The sequence below is a fragment of the Oryctolagus cuniculus genome, chromosome 9, assembly GCF_964237555.1.
Source record: "Oryctolagus cuniculus chromosome 9, mOryCun1.1, whole genome shotgun sequence".
Taxonomy (NCBI): domain Eukaryota; kingdom Metazoa; phylum Chordata; class Mammalia; order Lagomorpha; family Leporidae; genus Oryctolagus; species Oryctolagus cuniculus.
Window position 1 is genome coordinate 132,210,353 of NC_091440.1, and position 21,678 is coordinate 132,232,030.

At 48.3% G+C, this 21,678-nt stretch overlaps 1 protein-coding gene across 5 annotated transcripts in view; it reads left to right on the forward strand.

The window, feature by feature from the left end:
- The first annotated feature begins 6,894 nt into the window (after positions 1–6,894).
- Positions 6,895–21,678, forward strand: part of CNTN1 (contactin 1) — a 379,791-nt gene continuing 365,007 nt past the window's right edge. For 4 of the 5 annotated variants that reach the window (XM_051850934.2, XM_051850935.2, XM_051850936.2 and 1 more), the window contains exon 1: positions 6,895–7,393. The gene's annotated coding sequence lies outside the window, so the exon portion shown is untranslated. The remainder of the gene's footprint in view (positions 7,394–21,678) is intronic. The other variant, XM_070049666.1, reaches the window with a different exon arrangement.

The window sequence follows — 21,678 nt, forward strand, 5'->3', positions numbered from 1 at the left end:
GCCAGGATGATTTCCTATGAAGACTTGAATGTATTGTTGTAACATGGAGAAGTCTGGAGGAAAAGAGATTGGAAATGCAAGACGTAGGGACAACAGATGAGGAGGAGGCAGTGAAGGGCGGAGAGGAAAACAGCGGGGCTGTGACTGGCGAGCCAGCCTTTACCCGGAACACCTGTGAAAACTCAGGAGCCATCTGGGTTACAGAAGCCCCGTGAACCTGTCGGACAACTTACCAGTCTCTAGGGAGATTGCTTTCCTGCTATTATAGCTCCCGAGTTTTTCTTACTTTCTCTAATAAGCATGTGTGATTTATTACATTTTGCCGGGTTACCCAGGAAACCGACTCTAGGGTGAAGATTCGTGTGCAGAAAATTTATAAAGGAAAATACCCATTAGGGGCATATTGTCCCTTTCTTGCCCTTAAGCACAGTTATAATAACAGTTTTAGAGACCTGATCTGTAATTCCAATATCTGACTTTCATCTGAATACAAGTATTTTCCTTGTTTTTGGACTGAGGGGAGGGGAAAGCACATTAGGGATATCCTGGCCATTGCCAGGAAGCATTCTGGATTCTGTCGTGGTTTTCTGAAACAGTGTTATTCTGCTGTGTTTGCTTTAAAAGGTAGGTAGCATGGCCGCCCCTACTCCAACTCCGTGTGCCCTTTAGCAGAGAGCAGCGAACTCCTCGCTCAGCTCCTCTACCGTTGTCTGACCGCTACTGTAACAAAATAACAGTGCAGTGGAGGATGGCCCAAGTCCTTGGGCCCTGCACCCCATGGGAGACCAGGAGAAGCACCTGGCTCCTGCCATCAGATCAGCACAGTGCGCCGGCAGCAGCGCGCCGGCCGCGCCGGCCATTGGAGGGTGAACCAATGGCAAAGGAAGACCTTTCTCTCTGTCTCTCTCTCTCACTGTCCACTCTGCCTGTCAAAAAACAAACAAACAAACAAACAAAAAACAAAAAACCACAGTGAAAGGGCAAAGATCTCTCTCTCTCTGTTCAAACCACAAAACGGCTCAAAGCAACAAAAACTTACTTTCTCAAAGTCCTGGAGACCCGAGACTCCAAAGCAGCATCCGGGGGCCAACCCCAGGCTCACTAGCAGAGTTGTGCACCCTCCAGGGCTTCCAGGGGAGAAACTGTGTCCACTTGGAGCTTCCTCCAGCCTGCCTGCCTGCTAGGGCTCCGTGGCCGAGGCTGCGTCACCCAATCCTCTAAGCCACAGTGTGAAGAAGCCGTCAAGTCTCCCGCTGTGTCTTCACCTCGCCTGCCTTCTGCTCAGCGTAGGAACGCCTGCCCCCCTCTCCTGGGCTGCTCGTGATTGCCTTTGGGGCAATCCCAGCTGGATAATCAAGGATTATCTGTGGTCTCAAGAGCTTGATCTTCCTCACACCTGCACCGACTTTGTCTTCTAAGCTGTAGCAGCGATTCCAGCGTGGGGGGGGGGGGGTTACTCCCCGCTCTGGTTCTTTGAGTCCTTGTTGGTCTGCTTGCTCAGCAGTGAATTTAAGATGGGGGTGGTGGTGCTCACTAGCTGAACTGAACACCCCTGCTTCCTGGAGCGTTCCTCTCTGGGTGTCTCCTGTCTTACTGCTGTCAGCACCTAAGTTCTGTCCTCTGCTAAGATGGTCAGAAGCACCGTGCCTTGTTGCTGTTGTTGTGTGAGGTTTAGCCACCCCGGTTTGGAGCCCTCTGGGGCCTCTCCTCAGTCCCAGAGACTGTGGAAGATGAGAAACTGGCCCTCCCCATGGCCCTTCTCCTCTGGGAGGTGGCGCCTCTGTTTCTGCCCCATTTGGGTTCTTCTGGTCTCTGGTTCTGGCTGCCAGTAGATGGTCCAACAGCAGCTACTCCATCCTGGACACTGAGCCTCTGAATCCTCTTCGTGACGCACTTGAAAAAGGTGTGACCTTGGCATTGTAAACAGAGCCCGCACAAAGCACAACTTCTGAATCCCTTTACAGTATCTCCTCCTGATAAGTGACTAAAATGGCCAGTGGTACATGAGAAACCACAAGTGATTATTGGCAAAACACTGTTCTTAGTTATCTTTGAGTCAAGAGAGAAAACAGGTTAGAAGCTATGTGAAATGAATGATAATGAAAATAAGATGTTAAAACTTGTCAGGTAGGCTGGAGCACACGTTTGAGAAACTATTTGCTTAAGGCTGAGAAATCAGTGACATACATTTCCAACACAGGAAGAGATAAAAAGGCACCACATCAAAATTAAGTCAGGGGAATTGTGTAATAGAGGTAAGAGCAGAAATCAATAAATTAAAAAAACAAAGATATAGTAGAGAAAAATAAGAGGTCAAAATGATATTTTGAATGATTTTTAAAATTTCTGAACACAAGAAAACTGTGAAGGCAAAAATCCTACAACTAACCAATCATCAGGAATGAAAATTGGTCAGTCCATTATAAACCTAGTAGATATTAAAAATAATGAGATGTTGGCTGGTGCCGCGGCTCACTAGGCTAATCCTCCACCTTGCGGCGCCGGCACACCGGGTTCTAGTCCTGGTCGGGGTGCCGGATTCTGTCCCGGTTGCTCCTCTTCCAGTCCAGCTCTCTGCTGTGGCCCGGGAGTGCAGTGGAGGATGGCCCAGGTGCTTGGGCCCTGCACCCCATGGGAGACCAGGAGAAGCACCTGGCTCCTGCCATCGGATCAGCACGGTGCGCCGGCCGCGGTGGCCATTGGAGGGTGAACCAACGGCAAAGGAAGACTTTTCTCTCTGTCTCTCTCTCTCACTGTCCACTCTGCCTGTCAAAAAAATAATAATAATAATAATAATGAGGTGTTGTGGTCATCTTTTGGCTAATGACTGAAAATCTGGATGAAACAGCCAATTCTTTGTTCTACTCTGCTTGCCTGTCACCCATTTTGGGGGACAGGATGTGTATTTGGATAGATGACATTTTATAAGGCAGAGTTAGAGAGGCAGAGGCAGAGAGATAAAGAGAGAGAAAGAGAGAATATCTTCCATCCACTGCTTCACTCCCCAAATGGCAGCAATGGCTAGAGCTGGTCCCATCCAAAGCCAGGAACCAGAAGCTTCTTCTGGGTCTCCCAGTGCGTGCAGGTGCAGAAGGACTTGAAACGTTCTCCACCGCTTTTCCAGGCGCATCAGCAGGGAGCTGGATTGGAAGTGGAACAGCCAGGAGCTGAACTGGTGCCCACATGGGATGTCTGCACCACAGGCATCTGGCCCCTGATCCCTTACTCTTAAATAAATAGATTTGAATATGCATATTGTGTGGCTCAGCCCCTTGTTTTAAGGCATGGGGAACTTTTTGCAGTCCTTAGCTTACCGTCTCAGCTAATTATTGGTCCAGAGTGGAGCAAGGGTGCAATGGGTTGAATGTGTCCTCTGTGGCTCAGTGCAGCCGGGTCGAAGGGCCTCAAGTTGTGAGTACGCCGTGAGGGCTCTGTCCTCCAGAATGCAGACGCGGTTGTGTTGGGAGTGAGGTCCTCTATGTCTTCCTCTCTCCCCCATCATGCAAGCCGTCTTGGTCCTTCTGCTTTCTGCCCTGGGATGAGGCAGTCCCTTACCCGATGTCAGTTCCTTGATCTTGGGTTTCAAAATGGTCAGGAAATACAGCTCTGTCTTTATTAAGGACGCCTACTCAGGTACCCTGCGATGGCAGTGTAAAATGGACTGAAACGACAGGTCTTCTAAGGACCACTCCCCTGTCCACCCCAGACGGTGATGGTGCCCATTCTTTCAGAGAGCCATTCAGAAAACAGGATGCTCAGTGCCTCTAGGGACAGGTGGCAATAAAAGGAAAGGACGTATTTATTAAGGTTGAGAGTGGGGTTCACTGGTCTTACCTGCTTGCCGGCTCTTCTTCAGTAACAGACACTAAGGCTGCAATGTAGCTGCCAAAATGGCTTGATGGCCACTTCCCATGGGTTCTAGGAGTTGGAGGAACTTGCAGGCCATACTGCTGCAAGGTCAGATCCCTGTCTTGCAGTAGATGGCGGTTCCTGTTGCACAGATGTGGCAACATTGAAGAAAAACTGGCGGGCTTTGCTGGAAGACGATCGGATCTCGGTGAAGAAATCCGCACTGTTAGCGTGTGGCTTGGCCTGTGAATCTGCCCTTTCATGCACAACAGTCACTGCGCAAAACAGAAAAGAATCTGAAATGCCGGGGGAGACTGCAGTGGCGTCGGGTGAGTAGTACGTCACTGCTGTCCACAGTGTGTCCAGTATTTAGCACTTGGAAGCTGTTTTCCCAGCCTCACCTCGCCACCACGTGGTGCTGGTCGTGTGTGTGCACGCGTGTGTGTGCATGCGTGTGTGTGCACGTGCTGCACTTCTCTCTGCCTGATTCCCAGTGGGCTCTGCTAAAGCTGGGTCAGTGGCTGATATGATGTTCCCGACACTGCAGGCGGGGATTAGTGTGGCTGTCTCCGGAGCAGCAGGCAGACTTCTCACGCCTCTCTGTGTGTTGAGTGCAGCTTGAAAGCTCGATCGGAAAAGGCCCTCTTTCCTCTTCTCTCTCTGCTTTGCCACCCCATCAGGCTGTGCTCAGAACTGCTCTCCTGGGAAGCGTGGAAGTGAGGAAGTGGGGGGCGGAGCAGAGCAGAATGAAAGGGAATGCGTGCTGTGGGAGGCTGTGCTGTTGCTGTGGCTTCCTCTCCGCTCGCTGAGATTCAATCACTGCTTGGAGGGGATCGGGAGGTTTGCAGAGCCAGGGCCAGTGCAGGGTGGAAGAAGGAGGGGATGGCAGGAGAATTCAATAACGGGGCTGCGGGAGTTTTGGCAACGTACTGCCGGACAAATTGCGCAATGGGATCATGGGAGACGAGGGAGCCAGCGCCTGCAGGGACTCGGGCAGAATAGCCCTGGTGTTTCTCTTGCACACTGCAGGCTGCCAGGCAGGGTGGGGCCAGGCTCTGGCTTCTGCAGTTCCCTTGTCCCTTGCTTCAGGGAGCAGGAGCACCAGAGGCAAGCTCGCCTCAGCCTCAGCTTCGGTCCATCTAAGAGCAGTCGCAGGTTCTCTGCTCTCAGTCACGGTAGAGACCACAGACTTAACCACGCCACTGGAGTCTAGGGGCTGCTGGTGCTCTGCTTCCTTGCTCGGTGAAGTGGAGCACTTCTGTGTATTTTCATAGATGCCGGCAGGTGAGTTCATGTATTGGGTCAGAATGGAAACATCTGGTTGGTTCAAGGGCAACATCTACGCCAGAAGATTTGCCAGAAAGGTATTCATGTGGTTGAAAAAAATAATGAATGAGTCGTCTTAAGATCTGAGTTCTAGTCTAGCCAAATTTTCCTCTAACAAAATATATGACTTTAGATAAATTATGTACAAGTCCTTCCATAGCAGAATAACGGGTAGAATGATGGTTTCTAGGATTCTTTACACTTTTGCATTTTAGAAACCACATGCTCATCAGGCACATATGGGAGGTCTTCTATGTTTTAAGCGTTACACACACTGTTATTGTTGCCTACCTTTGTTTTGGAAGGGACACATTTCTTTGTCTACTTTGATTTCCACAAGTGTGAAGTGGCCAGAATGGTGATTTTTCTGCTTACGTAAGAACATGGGGGCTTGTATCAGAAAGATTTGGAAAACGAAAGTGCTCTGTTGCAGGTATTTTGATTTATTTATATAAATATGAATGTAGGTATTCCAGGAACAGATGCACAACCTGGCATCCGAGATAATAACAAATAACAAAAGACCCAGAAACAGTCTGTTTTACCTAAAAATATGTGAAGTGCCTGATCAAGAGAGAAATTATCCTATTACTACTCCCAAGTTGTGTGTGTGCACACAGAGCGGCTAATTAGATCAATAAATACACAAAGTAATATAGTCTGCTTGAAAAACAAAGTTTGTGCTGCAGGAGAGCTTGCACATCTCATTTATCACTATACTTATCACAGTGACATTTGCTTTAGGAATGAGTAAGAATGAAAGGGGGCTGAAAAGGGGCTGGCATCATGGCCTGTCGGGTGAAGCCGCAGCCTGCCAGCCAGCGTCCCATATGGGGGTCCTTTGGGGTCCTGGCAGCTCCACTTTCGCTCCAGCTCCCTGCTCATGTGCCTGGGAAAGCAGCAGAAGATGGCCCAAGTCCTTGGGCCCTTGGATCAGCTCCTGGCTCCTGGCCCCAGCCTCCCCCAGCCCTGGCTGTTGTGGCCAATTGGGGAGTGAACCATCAGATGGAAGACCTCTCTCTCTCTGCCTCTCTTCTCTCTGTGTAACTCTGACATTCAAATAAATAAATAAATCTTTAAAAAAAGAAAAAATGCATCTTAAATAAAAGAATGCATGGACACAGCAGACTTCTTTAGTATCCTTTTCCAATTTCATTTCCTGTGGTCTCGATGCTGTTTTTTGATATGCTACCTCCTCTGCTTAAAGCTTAAGGTTGGGGTGCCAGATCTCCATGTGACTCAAAATAATGCATGTTTAGGACTGAAAGATGGTGCTGAAAAGCCACTTTCCCTACTGCTGTCTTAACTCGCAACTAGGCCCCCGAATCCCACGCTGGTGTCGGGCCGTAACCGCACAGGTGTAAGCATTTGGCGGGAACGTGACTCAGTGAGTGTCCCGCGGGTTCTCGCCGCACAGATCCACTCTGCATCACCTCCAGGCCCCCTCCCCATGTGCATGGAACGAGAAATGTGTCGTGCACCTGCTAGTTGTTTTTTTTTTTTTTTTTCCCATACCCTGCATCTCCTCGGCGTCTTTGAGCTCTCCCTGTGCTCTCAGAGGAGCGAGAGCTGCCCCAAGCCGGCCACACCTGTGCAGCCCTCACGCGTGCTCGCGCGCCCCGCGCGGCGGACTGCGGCGGGAGACCCCGCCTGCGGGCAGGAGGGAGGCGCACGCACCCGCGCACGGGCGGTCCCACCTGGCCGAGGCCCCGTCGCCCTGCGTCCCGCAGACGCGCGTGGGCTTATTCGAGAAATTTCGGTCCTCTGGCCGCGCCGCGACACGTGGGCCCGCACTTCCCCCCGCCTCCCCCGCCCGTAGCTTCGAGGACGCCCGGCTCCGCGGTCCTCTGGGGGCCTGGCCGGAGGCCTGACCCCTCCCTGGGACGCCGAGGCTGCAGCTTTGGCTTCCAAGCACCGCACCGACCCTTCCTGCGCCGCTGGGTGTAAGCCGCCACCCTGGTCCGCAGCAAACACGGCCCCGGCGCTGAGAGTGATACCACCGCCGTCCAATCAGAAAGGAGCGTTTCGCTCCCGGCCCCGCCCCGCGCTGCCCACGGGACCAATAGGCGTGCAGGGAGGCGGGGCTCGAGCTGTCAAGTGGCCCGGGTGGGCTCGGCCGCGCCAGGAGGGGCGCCGGTGCGGGGATGCGCGCCCAGGTGCTCACCGTCGCCGCCGACGGGGGAAAGCTGTAGGGTCGCGCCGGGCTGCGGTGGAGCAGGTAGGGGCCCGGCGTGTCCCTCGCGGCAGGTGGAACAGAGGCTGCGTGGTCCGCGGCACCCCCAAACCTGCGGTTTCGCAGCTCTGGTGGTGCGGGACGGAGGCCAGGCCGGGCTGCGGGGACGGGCGGCGGCGGCGGCAGCGGCAGCGGCGCCCCGGGGGACCACGGCCGCGGGGCGCCGGCGTGTGCGTGGGCCGGAGCGCGGGTCCGCAGCCGCCCGCAGCCTGCACAGCCCGGTCCGGCCGCGGCAGGGGGCGACGCGGCCTGTGAGCCCCCGGGGCGCGGGCACTGGCGGCCGGTCGGGCTTTTTCCCCGTGGACCGGGCTGGGCGGCGGCGGCCGCGCACGCCGGGAAGACCGCCTCACCTGTGTCTACACCCGGGGCTTCGTGCGGGATGCTGCGGGGCCTGCGCACGGCTGTCTGCAGCTGCTGCGCGTCCAGCCCCGCGGCCCCCGCGCGGTGGCTGAGCCAGCCCGACCTTGCGGGCAGCGCTCTGGGGAAGAGGCCTCGGGCGGACGCGTTTCCGTCACGCACGCAGCGGTCTGTGCGCGCCCGCGCGCTGGCCGGCGCCGTGGGGACCTGAGCAGCCCGGGGTGTGGGCTCCGCGCGGGGCCGCCTCCGTAGGCTCTGCGGGCCCGGCGGCTCGCCCGCACCTTCGTGGTTTCCTAGCGGGCGGATGGGGCGGCGCTGCGGGGCCTGGGGACGGATCTGCTTTCCGGGGTGCGGGTTCCCTCCCCCAAAGCCCACTGCAGCCACGGCGGCACCAGGCTGAAGCCAGGAGCCGGGCGCGCAGTCCTGGCCCGCGCTGGGGGAGGCGGGGACCCAGGTCTGAGCTCAAGGGCTGTCTGCACTGGCTGGGAGCTGGGGTCAGGAGTGCACCCTGGCCCCAGGCCTGTGGGTTCCCCAGGTGCTGCCTTCTCCCCTCTGCCCTCCTCCAGGGCGGTGATGAATTTCATTGTACCGATTTTGTTTCTGGGCTTGATATTTAAATGTGGGCTGCTGACTCACCTGTCTGTATCCTGTGGACTTCGTAGATGTTTCTGCATGGATTTTTCTCGTGATCCGGAGTTTTTATTGGTGTTGATAGCATCTCTATTTTTTTTTTTTTTTTAAGATTTATTTGATTGGCAGAGTGAGAGACAGAGAAAGAGCGATAAAAAGAGGTCTTCCATCTGGTTCACTCCCCAGGCGGCTGCAGTGGCTGGAACTGGACTGATCTGAAGCCAGGAGCCAGGAGCTTCTTCCTGGTCTCCCATGCTGGTGCAGGGGCCCAAGGACTTGGGGTTGTCTGGATGGGATGCAGGCACTGCAGGCAGAAGCTTAACCCACTGCACCTCTGCACTGGCCCCAACATTTCCTTAGAGGAGAAAAATAAGGTTTGGAGGACACACGTGATGTGCTTAAAGGCCTACCCTACGGTGTGTTCCTGCTGCGAGGCACTTGGCTTTCAAATGGGGTAATTGTTAGCTGGCCCAGTGTTCAGTCATGGTAACAGTGTGCAGTGTTGGTACCAGTAACAGTGTAAGTCACACTATTCAGTTACAGCTTTCCATGTGTAAAATTCAGTTCTAAGATGGTTAGATCACAATTTAACTTGTCAGGTTATCTGGAATATGAGTGGTTTAATCTGCCAAGCTAACCATCACAGGTATTGGGAGCTTGCTTTTAATTTTGAATCTTCAACTTGGTGATGATCTGATTTGGGGCAAGTTAATGAACCTGTTAGAGTTTCCTTTTTTTTTTTTTTTTTTTTTGACAGGCAGAGTGGACAGTGAGAGACAGACAGAGAGAAAGGTCTTCCTTTGCTGTTGGTTCACCCTCCAATGGCCGCCACGGCCGGCGCGCTGCGGCTGGCGCACCGCACTGATCCGATGGCAGGAGCCAGGTGCTTCTCCTGGTCTCCCATGGGGTGCAGGGCCCAAGGACGTGGGCCATCCTTCACTGCATTCCCTGACCACAGCAGAGAGCTGGCCTGGAAGAGGGGCAACCGGGACAGAATCCGGTGCCCCGATCGGGACGAGAATCCGGTGTGCCGGCACCACTAGGTGGAGGATTAGCCTATTGAGTCGCGGCGCTGGCCTTTTTTTTTTTTTTTTTTTTAAAGGCAGAGTGGACAGTGAGACAGAGAGAGAAAGATCTTCCTTTGCCATTGGTTCACCCTCCAATGGCTGGCGCACTGTGGCCGGCGCACCACGCTGATCCGATGGCAGGAGCCAGGTGCTTCTCCTGGTCTCCCATGGGGTGCAGGGCCTAAGCACTTGGGCCATCCTCCACTGCACTCCCTGGCCACAGCAGAGAGCTGGCCTGGAAGAGGGGCAACCCGGACAGAATCTGGTACCCTGACCAGGACTAGAACCCGGTGTGCCGGCGCTGCTAGGCGGAGGATTAGCCTAGTGAGCCGCGGCGCCGGCCCATTTCTTTGTTTTAAAACAAGAGGAACAGCCCTAAATCTTGAGGTGGATAGGGCTCAGTGAAGTGTTGGCGTGTGTTCCCATGAGGAAAGCTGCATAGTGGACTGTTATTTAATTAATAGGGCCATTGTTAATTAAAATGGTACAACAGTATGTGTCAACTAAATGCATTTAACATTTTTTATAATTTTAATTTTTAATTAGTTTTTAATGGGTTCAGTGTGTTTGGAGATAGAATTCTAAGAACATAATGATGGTCTCTTCCTCTCTCGCCCTCCTTCCCTATCCCTTTCTAGTTGGAGTATTTTCAAGATTTATGTGTTTATTTGAAAGGCAGAGTTACAGAGAGGCAGAGGCAGAGAGAGAGAGAGAGAGAGAGAGGACTTCCATCTGCTGGTTCAGTCCTCAGATAACAAGAGTGGTTGGAGCTGCGCTGATCTGAAGCCAGGAGCCAGGAGCTTTTTCCGGGTCTCCTATGTGGGTGCAGGTGCCCAAGGACTTGGGCCATCTTCACTGAATTCCCAGGCCATAGCAGGGAGCTGGATTGGAAGTGAAGTGGCCAGGGCTTGAACCAGTGCCCATATGGGATGCCGGCACTGCAGGCGGTGGCTTTACCTGCTACACTACAGTGCAGGCCCCTGTATTTTTAGTTTTTAAGATAACTTACTTTAAATTTACAGTAGAAGGGCTTAATACTTGACTGAATAAGAAATGTAACAAGTAAAAAGCAGTAAGACCCTCTGTTAGTGGGACTATAGTCAGGGGCTATAAGTAGTAATTAAATGGAAAAATGGCTGTTTCACCCACATACAATGAATTTTAAAATAATCACAGAACATTGAAAGTATAGTAGTATAACATTATTAACCACTGGTTTGACAAAGATACAAAGCAGAGTTTTACAGAATTATATTTGCAGCAGTGTTACTACACACAAAGATTTCTCAAATTTTAGCTCACACATATAAGGGAGAACATGTGGTATTTGCCTTTCTGGGTTCAACTTATGTACTTAACATGATGTCCTCCAGTTCCATCCGTTTTACTGTAAATGGTAGAATTTCATTCTTTTTCGTAGCTGAATGATAGTCCACAGTGTAAATAGCTGACATTTTCTTCATCCATTCCGCTGATCATGGGTACCTTGGCTGATTCCGGATTTTGGCTTTGTGGACAGTGCTGCTATACACGTGATGGTGCAGTTTTCTCTGATTTGTGCTCAAGCCTTTTGGGTCAACACCTGCTAGTAGGGTTGTTGGATCATGTGGCACATCTGTTTCCAGTTTTTATAGGAGTCTCTGCACTGTTTTCCACGGTGGCTGCACTAATTTAAATCCTCACAAGCAGTGTCTAAGAGTCCCCTTTGTCCACATCTTTGCCAGCGTTTGTCGCTCCCTGTGTTTTGGATTTTAGCCACTCAGCGAAATTCTAATCAAAGCGTGATGAGGTTCTCACCTTACCTGTCAGAATAACTAAAGCATTTAATCTTCATGATTCTCATGCAGGGTGGTCACTGCTCTTTGGGATGTTTTTAGTAGGTAACTAATTTGGAAACCTTATCTTTTTTGTTTTAAAAGATTTGCTTTTGTTTGTTTGGAAGACAGGTTTACAGAGAGAGAGGTACAGACAGAGAGAGAGGTCTTCGATCTGCTGGTTCACTCTTCACATGGCGGCAACGGCCAGATCTGTGCTGATCTGAAGCCAGCAGCCAGGAGCTTCTTCCAGATCTTCCACGTGGGTGCAGAGCCCCAAGAACTTGGACCATCCTCCACTGGTTTACTAGGCCACAGCAAAGAACTGGATCAAACGAGGAGTAGCTGGGACTAGAACTGGCATCCATATGAGATGCCAGCGCTCAGGCCTGGGCTTTAACCCGCTGTGCCATAGCACCGGCCCCGAAACCTAATCTTTATTATTTTGTTGCTTAACTGTTATTTTCACATCTGGTTTGTTTTCTAATTAGAGGCATCTTTGCAGTTACGATAATCTGTGTTTTTGTATACCTCATCACATTGAATACAGCTCTGAGGACTGTCAGCATAAGGAATTGTTGGCGCGGCTGCTGCCTTGATCTGGGAATATTCTATTGGTAGAGGCTGGGCATTGGGAATTATTTCTGGAAAATTCCTCTGGCTTGGTTGTCCTCGTCGTGATGAGTAATAGATGCCGTGAGATGTCTCCGGAGCTTCCACAGAATGATTCAGTGTTCCTGTAGAGGCTGTGACCACGCTGATTATCCTGTACATTCTCTTATCTCGTTAGACATTTATGTTCATTTTATTTGGAAGAGAGAGAGGGAGAGAGACAACAGTCGCAGACACAGACATGCAAAGTGCACCAGCCGTGCTGGGCCAGGCCGAAGCCAGGAGCCAGGAGCTCCATGGGAGTCTTCCAGGTGGTTGGGAGGGAGTCAAGTGTTGGGACCTTCGTCTCCTCCCTCCCAGAGTGTGCGTCAACTGGAAGCTGAAGTTGGGAGTGGTGGCGCTGGGGCCGCAGCCAGGCACAGGGATGTGGGTGTCCCAGGCTGCTGCTTAACTGCACGGCCAAGGGTCTGCTTCTGTGTTCTCGTATCTTGTGTCTTGCTGACCAAGTAGAGACTTGGTGGGGAGGGAGACCATTCATACTTGTCTATACTACACGTGCCATGTAATTGCCTTGTTAAAATATGCACAGACAGCTCCGTCTGTGCCTGTTGGCGCCTGTGCATCACATCCCAGGCCTGTCCTCCCTGGGTCCTGGCCAGCTGCGTCTCTTCAGCCCTCGCGTTGGTTCTCTTCCTGCTGCTGCGCTGTGCATTGCTCTTGCCTCTGCCCTGCCTCGTTCCATCTTGGCCAGTTCCTCCTTGAATTTCACTTCTGGGAACCACCGCGCTCTGAGACCGTGGTTTCGTCCCACTGTGTCTTACCCTCCTTTCCGGGTCTTTGTCCCGTCTCCTCCCCACTCTGGCTTTCCGGTGAGTCCACCCATGGATGCCAGTTTATTCAATTGGAAGTAAATTCTCACTCTGCATTTCCATTCCTACTGTAATCATCAGGAGCCATGTAGAATAGGATTATAGGGGCCAAGTGCAAGGGCTTTGGAAGGAATCCTACGTGTTAATGTTGATGTGTCATTACACAGGTAAGCAAACGCTAGCAAGTCGAAGATGATAGTAGCAATTGAGAGAATATTTTAATATTAAGTGTGATAATACATGAAAGATTTGCAAAATATGTGGCTTACTAAATAAGAAAAATGTATGAGTAACTACTCATAAATAGTAGGTATTAGTAGTAGGAGCAGGGGTCATACGGAGGACTGGATTTTGCTTTCTCCTCATCCATATGTGCTACTTCTAGTCTGGCCTTCGGCAGTGGATGCTGTGTGAACATTCCTGGCATTTTGTCTCGTGATTCATCATTTTTTAAGATTTTCTTACTTCTGCTTTCAATTGTCAAACATCTATTCATAATTAATTTATTCATTTTTGCTCTGAATTGTAGTTTGTATCTTTCCCTGTTATCTACAGTGCTACAGGGAGAGGGAGAGAGGGAGAGAGAGAAACAGACAGTTCTTCTATCTGATGGTTCACCCCCACCCCCCATGGCCACAATGGCTGGACGTGAACCAGGCTGAAGCCAGAGGCCAGGAGCTTCGTCCAGGTCTCCTCTGTGGGTGACACGGGCCCACTACATGGGCCATCTTCTGCTTTCCCAGGCCGTTAGCAAGGAGCTGGGTCAGATGTGGAGCAGCTGGGATTTGAACTGTTACCCACATGGGATGCTAATGTTGCGGGTGGCGGCTCTATCCACTACGCCGCAATAGCAGTTCTTAGAGTGCCATTTTTAAAGTGGTTTTGCACACTCAGAGGAGGCTGTGCATCAAATCCTAGTGTATGAGTTTCTCCACCTTTTCATACATTTGTAATCATTGGTTTGATGTTTTTTCTACTTTTGACGTTGCTTCTCTTTATTTTGAAACTTTCAGTGCGCCAGAGCAGTTGGATTCTGTGTTAGACCTTGAAAATGCAGGAGAATTGGGCGTGAGTTCACTAGAATAGTATAAGTGACATTTTTAAAAAAAAATTCAATTCATTTAGTATTTGTTTGAAGGGTTGCAGAGAGGGAGGGAGAGACAGAAACATAATCCATCTGCTGGTTTGTTCCCCAAATGGCTCAAGAGTTGGAGACGGGTGGAAGCCAGAAGCCTGAAGCTCCATCCTGGTCTCCTTTGTGGGTGACAGATGCCCGAGGACCTGGGCCATCTTCCATTGATTTCTCAGGTGCATTAACAAGGATCTGGCTCACAAGTGGAACGGCAGGGACTGGACCTGGTGCTTATATGGGATGCTAAATGCAGCAGCTTAACCCTCTGTGCCACAATGCAGCCCCCTGGTGACCTATTTTGTAAACTTGCATTGAAATACAGAATAAGAAAAATTGGAAATGTAGAAAATTCTACAATACAGAGAAACCCGTTCTCAGTCTTCCAGTATTTTCAGTTTATACACTTGACTTTGCAGTAAATGCTTGTGTTTGCATTTGGCTTTTTTTACCTAACATCGTGTAGTCTACATTTATTCATTTTGTGTACTGCTCGTTCTAACAATGTTTCTGTGGCTGCCAAATATTCTGTTATATAGATAGAGACTTTGTATGGTTTCCAGTATTTCAGTTGTGAACATGAATGTGAATTCCCATCCGTTTGCATTTCTGACCATTTCCTTATGCTAATTTCTTCGCAGGACAAAAACATAAATATTTCTAGCCTTGGCATTTACTGCCAGATTGCTCCCACGGTGTTGATGTGTGGACTTGGACTTGGGAGGATGTATCTGTTCCCATTTGGCCATTTAGTGGTCTCAGGAACACTTCGATGGTAAAAGACGCCATGGCCGTTTGGATAGAAGCCGGTTATATCTAGTCCCTCTGAGTTGTGTTTCTGTAGCTTCGGATGAGTTCAAGAAATTTGTTGACTTCTTGTGTCTCATCCTATGTGAATTACACATGACTCTTTACTGCAATGCTCACGTTTCATGAAATCTTGTTCGTCTTCCTGGCTTTCTGAGCGTATTTTCTGACACAGGGTGATTGTAACTTTACCGTAGTTGAGCCTGCCATCCGTTTGCTGGCATCCCTTAATGCTTGAAGGCTCAGAAAGCTTGCTGCCTCCTCACACAGCGCTGAGAACACACGGGGAAGGGGCAGTGGCTGAACCCGTGTGCTGCTCTGAGCCGAGGTCTGGCTCCCGTGGCTCCTGCGCCTCTCGCAGTGGGAAAAGTGGGAAAAGGCTCCGGGGGCCCATAAAGAGCACTCGCAGTCTATTAAGAGCCCGTAATTCTTTACGCGGCTCTCCCGTGAGGTGAATGACACCTTCATTCTTTGCGAGCTATGATTGTCCATTTCAAAAGTGCCATGGGCCAGAGTGCTCTGTGGACGACACTAATGACCAGCTTACTCGGCCAGAGCAAGGTACATTGTTTGCACAATTATCTGAATGACTCAGGCACTACATCTGCTCTGCCAGGATTATCCAGATGGTCCTTCACTCGCTGGGTAATTGCTGAACGCTGTGCCTGCTCTGGACAGTGTGGCCTGAGTGTGAGCGCTTTGCCTGCTCCGTCGTGACCGCTCTGAATGCTTGCGGTTGGGGGTTTTCGTCTCCTTTCTGGGAAGCAGGCTGCCTGGTTCTTCAGAGAATTACGTAGAGCTCTGGCTGAAGTGCATTGCGCGCAGTGACCAGATGTGTGACGAGGGGCAGCTTGCTTTTGAAGACTGTGATTTCTGTGTAAGAAACAGAGGTGCTGAAAGGGTGGGTGTGTTGGCATTTAGTGTGCTGCTCAGGTACCCCATGGTGGAGTGCCTGGGCTTGAGTGCTGGCTCTGTTCCAGATTCCCGCTGTCTGCTACTGCGCACGTGGGAGGCAGCAGCCCATTCTCAAGTGCTTGGGCCCCTGACACCCACAGGGAGACCCAGCTGGAGTTTCTGGCTCCTGGCTTCAGCCTGGCCCAGCCCTGGCTATCGCAGGCCTTTAGGGAGTGAACCAGCTGATGGGAGAGCTGTATCCTTCTCTGTTTCTATGTATATTCTTGCTTCTCTGCTTTTGAAATACATAAAAAAACAAAAAGGGACCTGGAGGGCCCAGAGTTCCTGTATTGGTTGCCCTCTAGTGAGTCCTTTCTCACAAGCATGGTCTCTACACAGTAACCATCGCTGACTTTGCAAACCCGCCTTGGCGTGTGCCTCGTCTGCTGAAATCATCCGTAGAGGACACTTGTGCTCTGCAGGATGCCTGGACGTCTTGAGTTGCTCCTGAAGTTTTGTATTAAGCGGTCCCTAGTATCTGCTCTCAAATCTGTTCCAAGTCGGGTCTCCCATGACATCAGTCCCGCTGAACTGTGCACGTTTCCCGTAGCACATCATGTTTTCTCGCCGGCCCCTCTCTCTGTTCCATCCTCTACCGTGAATAATTGTCTCGGTGTGCGTCTTGGGACTAGCCCGTGTCGCTTCTTCACGCCTTGAGTCGGGTGCCACCGTTTCCAGAGTGGGTTTGCAGTCTTTAGTTCTGCACCTTACTCAGTGCATCTGTACCAACGTGTGGGCCTCCCTGCCGTAGCACCTGACACAATGCACTGTGAATGTTCCAGTGTTGATCGCTCCCATGGGAAACCCCGGAGGACTGAGGACAAAAAAGGACTGGACAGAGTTGATGCTTATTAAATATTTTCTTAGAAATGAGTGCAAGAAGCTTGAGACTAAAATAATTGTTACTGTTGGAACAAATGCAGTATTCATATCTATACATTAAAAATCAACAAAACTAGCAGCTGTGTTCTTCATTATGATCTCAGAAATTAACATCTTGGTTTTTGTGGATTTATACGAGATAGATAAAACAGCTGTCGAATGAGAAGTTTTACATTTTGAAATGCTATGACGAGTATGTCCAGTAATTAAAAATGCTAAATCGACAGGTAAATGTTGTTAAAATAATTCTGTATCTTAGAAGCAAGGACAAACATATAGTTACATGGATAAGGTATATGTATATTTCTGTGTTATACTATGTAGTGAGAAAATTAATTCCCCCTTCCCCATCTATAGAAAGGTCTTCCATTTCTGTCATTTTCGGAGGTTCATAAAGCATGGTCATGTGCATAATCTTTGGAGCTTTGCAGTAGTTTTGAAGGTTAGATTTGATGGCATGGTTATTGACATTTTTCAATAAACAAGCTCTGAGAAATGATTTTCCTGAGGTCACTTGTTGGCAGGTGACAAAGCTTGACTGTAAGACAGGTGACTTTACTCATTTTGCTGACCCAAATCATGTACTGGGAAGGCGCTGTGTATGGGGTAAGGACACTGGTTGTGGTACTCATATTTTACTGAGTCTCAAGTATTGGGAACACATCATTTTCACTTTGGTGTTTAATAATATGAGAGACCAGCTAACATAAGTTTCTGTTTTAAGAATATTTTAAAGTCTTGTGTTTATTTCTTGATATTTTATTTATTTATTTTTAAAGATTTATTTTATTTTATTTGAAAGAGTTACAGAGAGAGGTAGAGACAGAGAGGGAGGTCTTCCATCCGCTGGTTCACTCCCCAGATGGCTGTAACGGCCAGAGCTGCGCTGATCCAAAGCCAGGAGCCAGGAGCTTCTTCCAGTTCACCCACGTGGGTGCAGGGGCCCAAGGACTTGAGCCATCTTCTACTGTGTTCCCAGGCCTAGCAGAGAGCTGAATTAGAAGAGGAGCAGCCGAGACTAGAACCGGCACCCATTTGGGATGCCGGCACTTCAGGCCAGGGCATTAACCCACTGCACCACAGCGCTGGCCCTTTTTTGATATTTTGGACCACACACACACACACAGTCATTCCTATCTAATATTACACTTATTCTTGTTGTTGTTTCTGAGTGAATTTCTGTTTATTTTTCGTGATAAAGTATTCTGTGCTTTCTCTTAATGTATTCTATATAATTTTTGAGAGTCATGTGAGTCCAGTATGTCCTTTTTGGAAGTAGTGTAACTAGAAGGGCTCAAAATGCTGAGATTCAGGACTTGATTTTCCATTTGTTTTGTGCAGAAGTCTTCTCTCTAACTGCCCTTCAATGGCTGAGAACACATCTGGGTACTTGCTGGGTTAGGTATTGTTATACAGGTGCTGCGCACTGCAGCTCAGACCTTCAGGAAACCAGTGAGGTGGGTTTATTAAATATATTGTTTTGTATCATTTTGTAGATAGGAAAGTTAGAGAGATTAGGCGGCTGATGCTTAGAGGCCAGAATCCGTATCCCGTGGGTGGTCTGCAGCCTGTTTGCCTGCATTGTTCACAGTGCTCCCCCCTCGTGACGGGAGGTTAGTCACAGTTTAAACCTTTGCTATTCCAAGTGCCAGAATCTGGTCCTAGACTTGAAGTACTTTTAGTATCAATGCAGGGAATTCGGTCATGCGCATCTGGGTGTGTTTTATTATGGATGTCTGTCTCCTCAGCAGAATGGCTTTCCACTACGGTGATTTACGTGGTGTGTTTCCCCAGCACGGACGGGGCCCTTACAGTGTGCTCTTTAAATATCTCATTAGAATTTTGACATAAGCATCAGCAGTGTTTATGCTTTTGTGGCCTGATTTTTCCTCCTGAGCCTTACAAACCATAAACAGTAATTCTGTCCTCAGGCTTCTAATCTGATAGTATTTAATTGTCATGGTTACTGAAAGTACAGATTCACTCTCTGAAAATGGCAAGATGCCCACTGAGATGCTATATAAACAATGCTTGTTATATTCTTGTTTGGATCTGAAATTGTTTAATATAAACAGAATTTTGTGTCATATTTTCCATTGTACTATTTTTATATACCAAACACAATATGACTGTGTTTTAGTTGAGAATCATTTTAAACAACTAATGGATTGATTTGATCTGGTTTTCTCTTGGAGATCATACCTCCTCTTTGGTTATTAGCATATCATCTCAGTTTTTCTAAAAATGCTATTTTCATGTTTTGGTTTATGGCCGGCGCTGTGGCTCACTTGGCTAATCCTCTGTCTGCGGCGCCGGCACACCGGGTTCTAGTCCCAGTCGGGGCACCAGATTCTGTCCCGGTTGCCCCTCTTCCAGGCCAGCTCTCTGCTGTGGCCAGGGAGTGCAGTGGAGGATGGCCCAGGTGCTTGGGTCCTGCACCCCATGGGAGACCAGGAGAAGCACCTGGCTCCTGGCTTCGGATCGGCGCAGTGTGCCAGCCGCAGTGGCTATAGGGAGTGAACCAACGGAATGAAGACCTTTCTTTCTCTCTCTCTCTCTCTCTGACTAACTCTGCCTGTGAAAAAAATAAAAAAGAAAAGAAAAATTTGGTTTATGTGCCTGTTGTATGGGGGGATCAAACACAAACACTTATTTTGAGTAAAGTCCTGTATTCTTGCTTTTGGTTTTTCTTTTACCTTTTTAAATTAAAGAATAACAAGAATGCAAAAATGCACAGTGAATGTTTGACTCAGTGAGTTACAGTGAAGTCTTGTATCTCTGAAACCAACTCACAGCTGAGGATAAAGGATCTTTTCTGCAGCCAACAGCTCCTCTTGGGGTCCTTCACTGTCCTTGCCACCTTGCCTCTCCCTGGAGGTACCTGATCTTCCACACGAAGACCGTGGGGTAGTTTATGTAAGTGGAATTGAAAGGAAGCATTTTAGGGAGTCAGGCTTCTTTAACGTGTGTGTGTGTGTGTGTGTGTGTGTGAGAGAGAGAGAGAGAGAGAGAGAGAGAGGGAGAGAGAGAGAGAGAGAGATACTAATGCTTGCATGTAGCAACGGGTGATTTTTACAGTTCTATGGCATTTTTACATGAATATACCAAAATGTGTGTGTTCTGTTGGGCATTTGGCTTGTTTCTGGTTTTGTATTTATAGTAAGAGTTCTCTGATGAACTCAATTATTGTACTTTTAGATTGTACTTTTGATACATGATTATTGTACTTTTGCATATATTTGCACACATTTTTGTTGCAGTACACCTAAGTTTAAAATTGATGAGTCATAGAGTATGCTTAGCCACTACTTTAGTAGATATTGATAGTTTTGCGAAAGTGGCTGTGCCATTTAGCAATCCATCCCATGGAATATGAGCTATGTAATGATTGTAGCTTTCCTATAACTCAGTTGGTGTGAACAGCTTTTTTTTTTTTTTTTCTTAAACCATTCTGCTGGGTGGAAGCATGTGTGCACAATGAGTAATTAGAGTTTTGTGTATCCATTGATAAGAAGTTGAAAACCTTTTAATATGTATTTTGTCCAAATAGATGCCCTGTTTCAAAGTACCCATTCAGGAGTTTTGTCTGTTTTAATACTGGTCTTCTTGCTTGTTGTTGCTTGGAGGTTGTATATTCTGATTGAGCCCTTTAAGAATATTTGTGAATATCTTCATCCACTCTGTAATTTTCCTTAGAATTTCTTAATGTTGTATCAACAGATACTCAGTTTTTTTTTTAAAGATTTTAGTTTTACTATTTATTTTTGAGAGGTAAAGTTATAGAGAGTGAGAGGAAGAGACAGAAAGAAAGGTCTTCCATCCGCTGGTTCACTCTCCAGTTGGCCGCAATAGCCAGAGCTGAGCCATTCCGAAGCCAGGTGCCTCTGTCTTCCTCTGGGTCTCCCATGGGTGCAGGGGCCCAAGCACCTGGGCCATCTTCCACTGGTTTCCCAGGCCACAGCAGAGAGCTGGATTGGAAGTGGAGCAGCCGGGACTAGAACCAGTGCCCCTAGGGGATGCTGCTGCAGGCAGAGGATTAACCTACTGCACCAAATCGCCAGCCCCTGGATGTTCTTCATTTTAATGAATTCCATAGTTAATATTTTATTTAATAAACCTTTCCTTATTGCAAAGTCAATGAATATTTTTGTATTACATTCTACCTAGATACTTACTGTTTCATATCTTATCAGGAATAGGTTTTCATGCCTGGTTTGAGCTGTGTTTTCTTACTTGGATATAAATAATACTGACCCAGAGCTAGTCATTGAACCAATTGCCATTTCTACACACCGTGGCCATGCTATTTTTGCCATGAAATACTTTATGGGAAGATTGGTCTTGGTACGTTTTGTTCAGTTGTACTGCTTGCTTTCTTCTTCTGCATCTGCAGAGTCTTGAATTTTCTGTATTTAAAATGGGCTTTCTATTTGCTGGTCTAGTCCCACTGGCTTCATTACTCTTCAAGTTTATCTTGTCTTTTATTGACTCTTGGCTGTTCTATATAAATATAAAAGTCAGATCATTAATTTATCCAAAATCCCAGTGGTAATTTTTATTAGGATTATTCCAAAAATCAATTTGAGGAAAATTGGCCATTTAAAAATTTGTCTTAATGTATTTTCATGGCCTAATGTCATTTTAATCTTTTAAAAGTTCTCTAAATGATCCTTCTAGTTCTCAGTGTAAAAAACCTTGGACATTTTTATATTTATTCTTAGATAATTGCTTTTTATGCTTTTGTGATAATTCTCAATTTTAGTTTCTAGGCGGTGACTAGACATCTACTTGAATTTTGTATGGTGATCATTTATAAACTTAAGCAGCTGACTTATCAATACTAATAATTTATCTGCTGATTGTCTTTTAATTTTCTAGGTTTTCAACATATCATCTGAGCATAATGGGTTTATTTCTCCCTTTCGTTTGAACTCCTAAAAATTTTGTCATACGGTACTAGCCAGGATCTCTGTCTCCAGTGTGGTGCTAAGCTGAGCTGGTGGTATTTGCTGGCCACATAGGCATCTCAGAGGAACATTTCCCAGCATTTAGCCAGCACCTGTTAGATTTTCCATGGAAGCCTTTATCTTGTTGAGGGAGTTCTCTTCAGTTTATATCATATCATATTTATTTCATATCAGCTGAATGT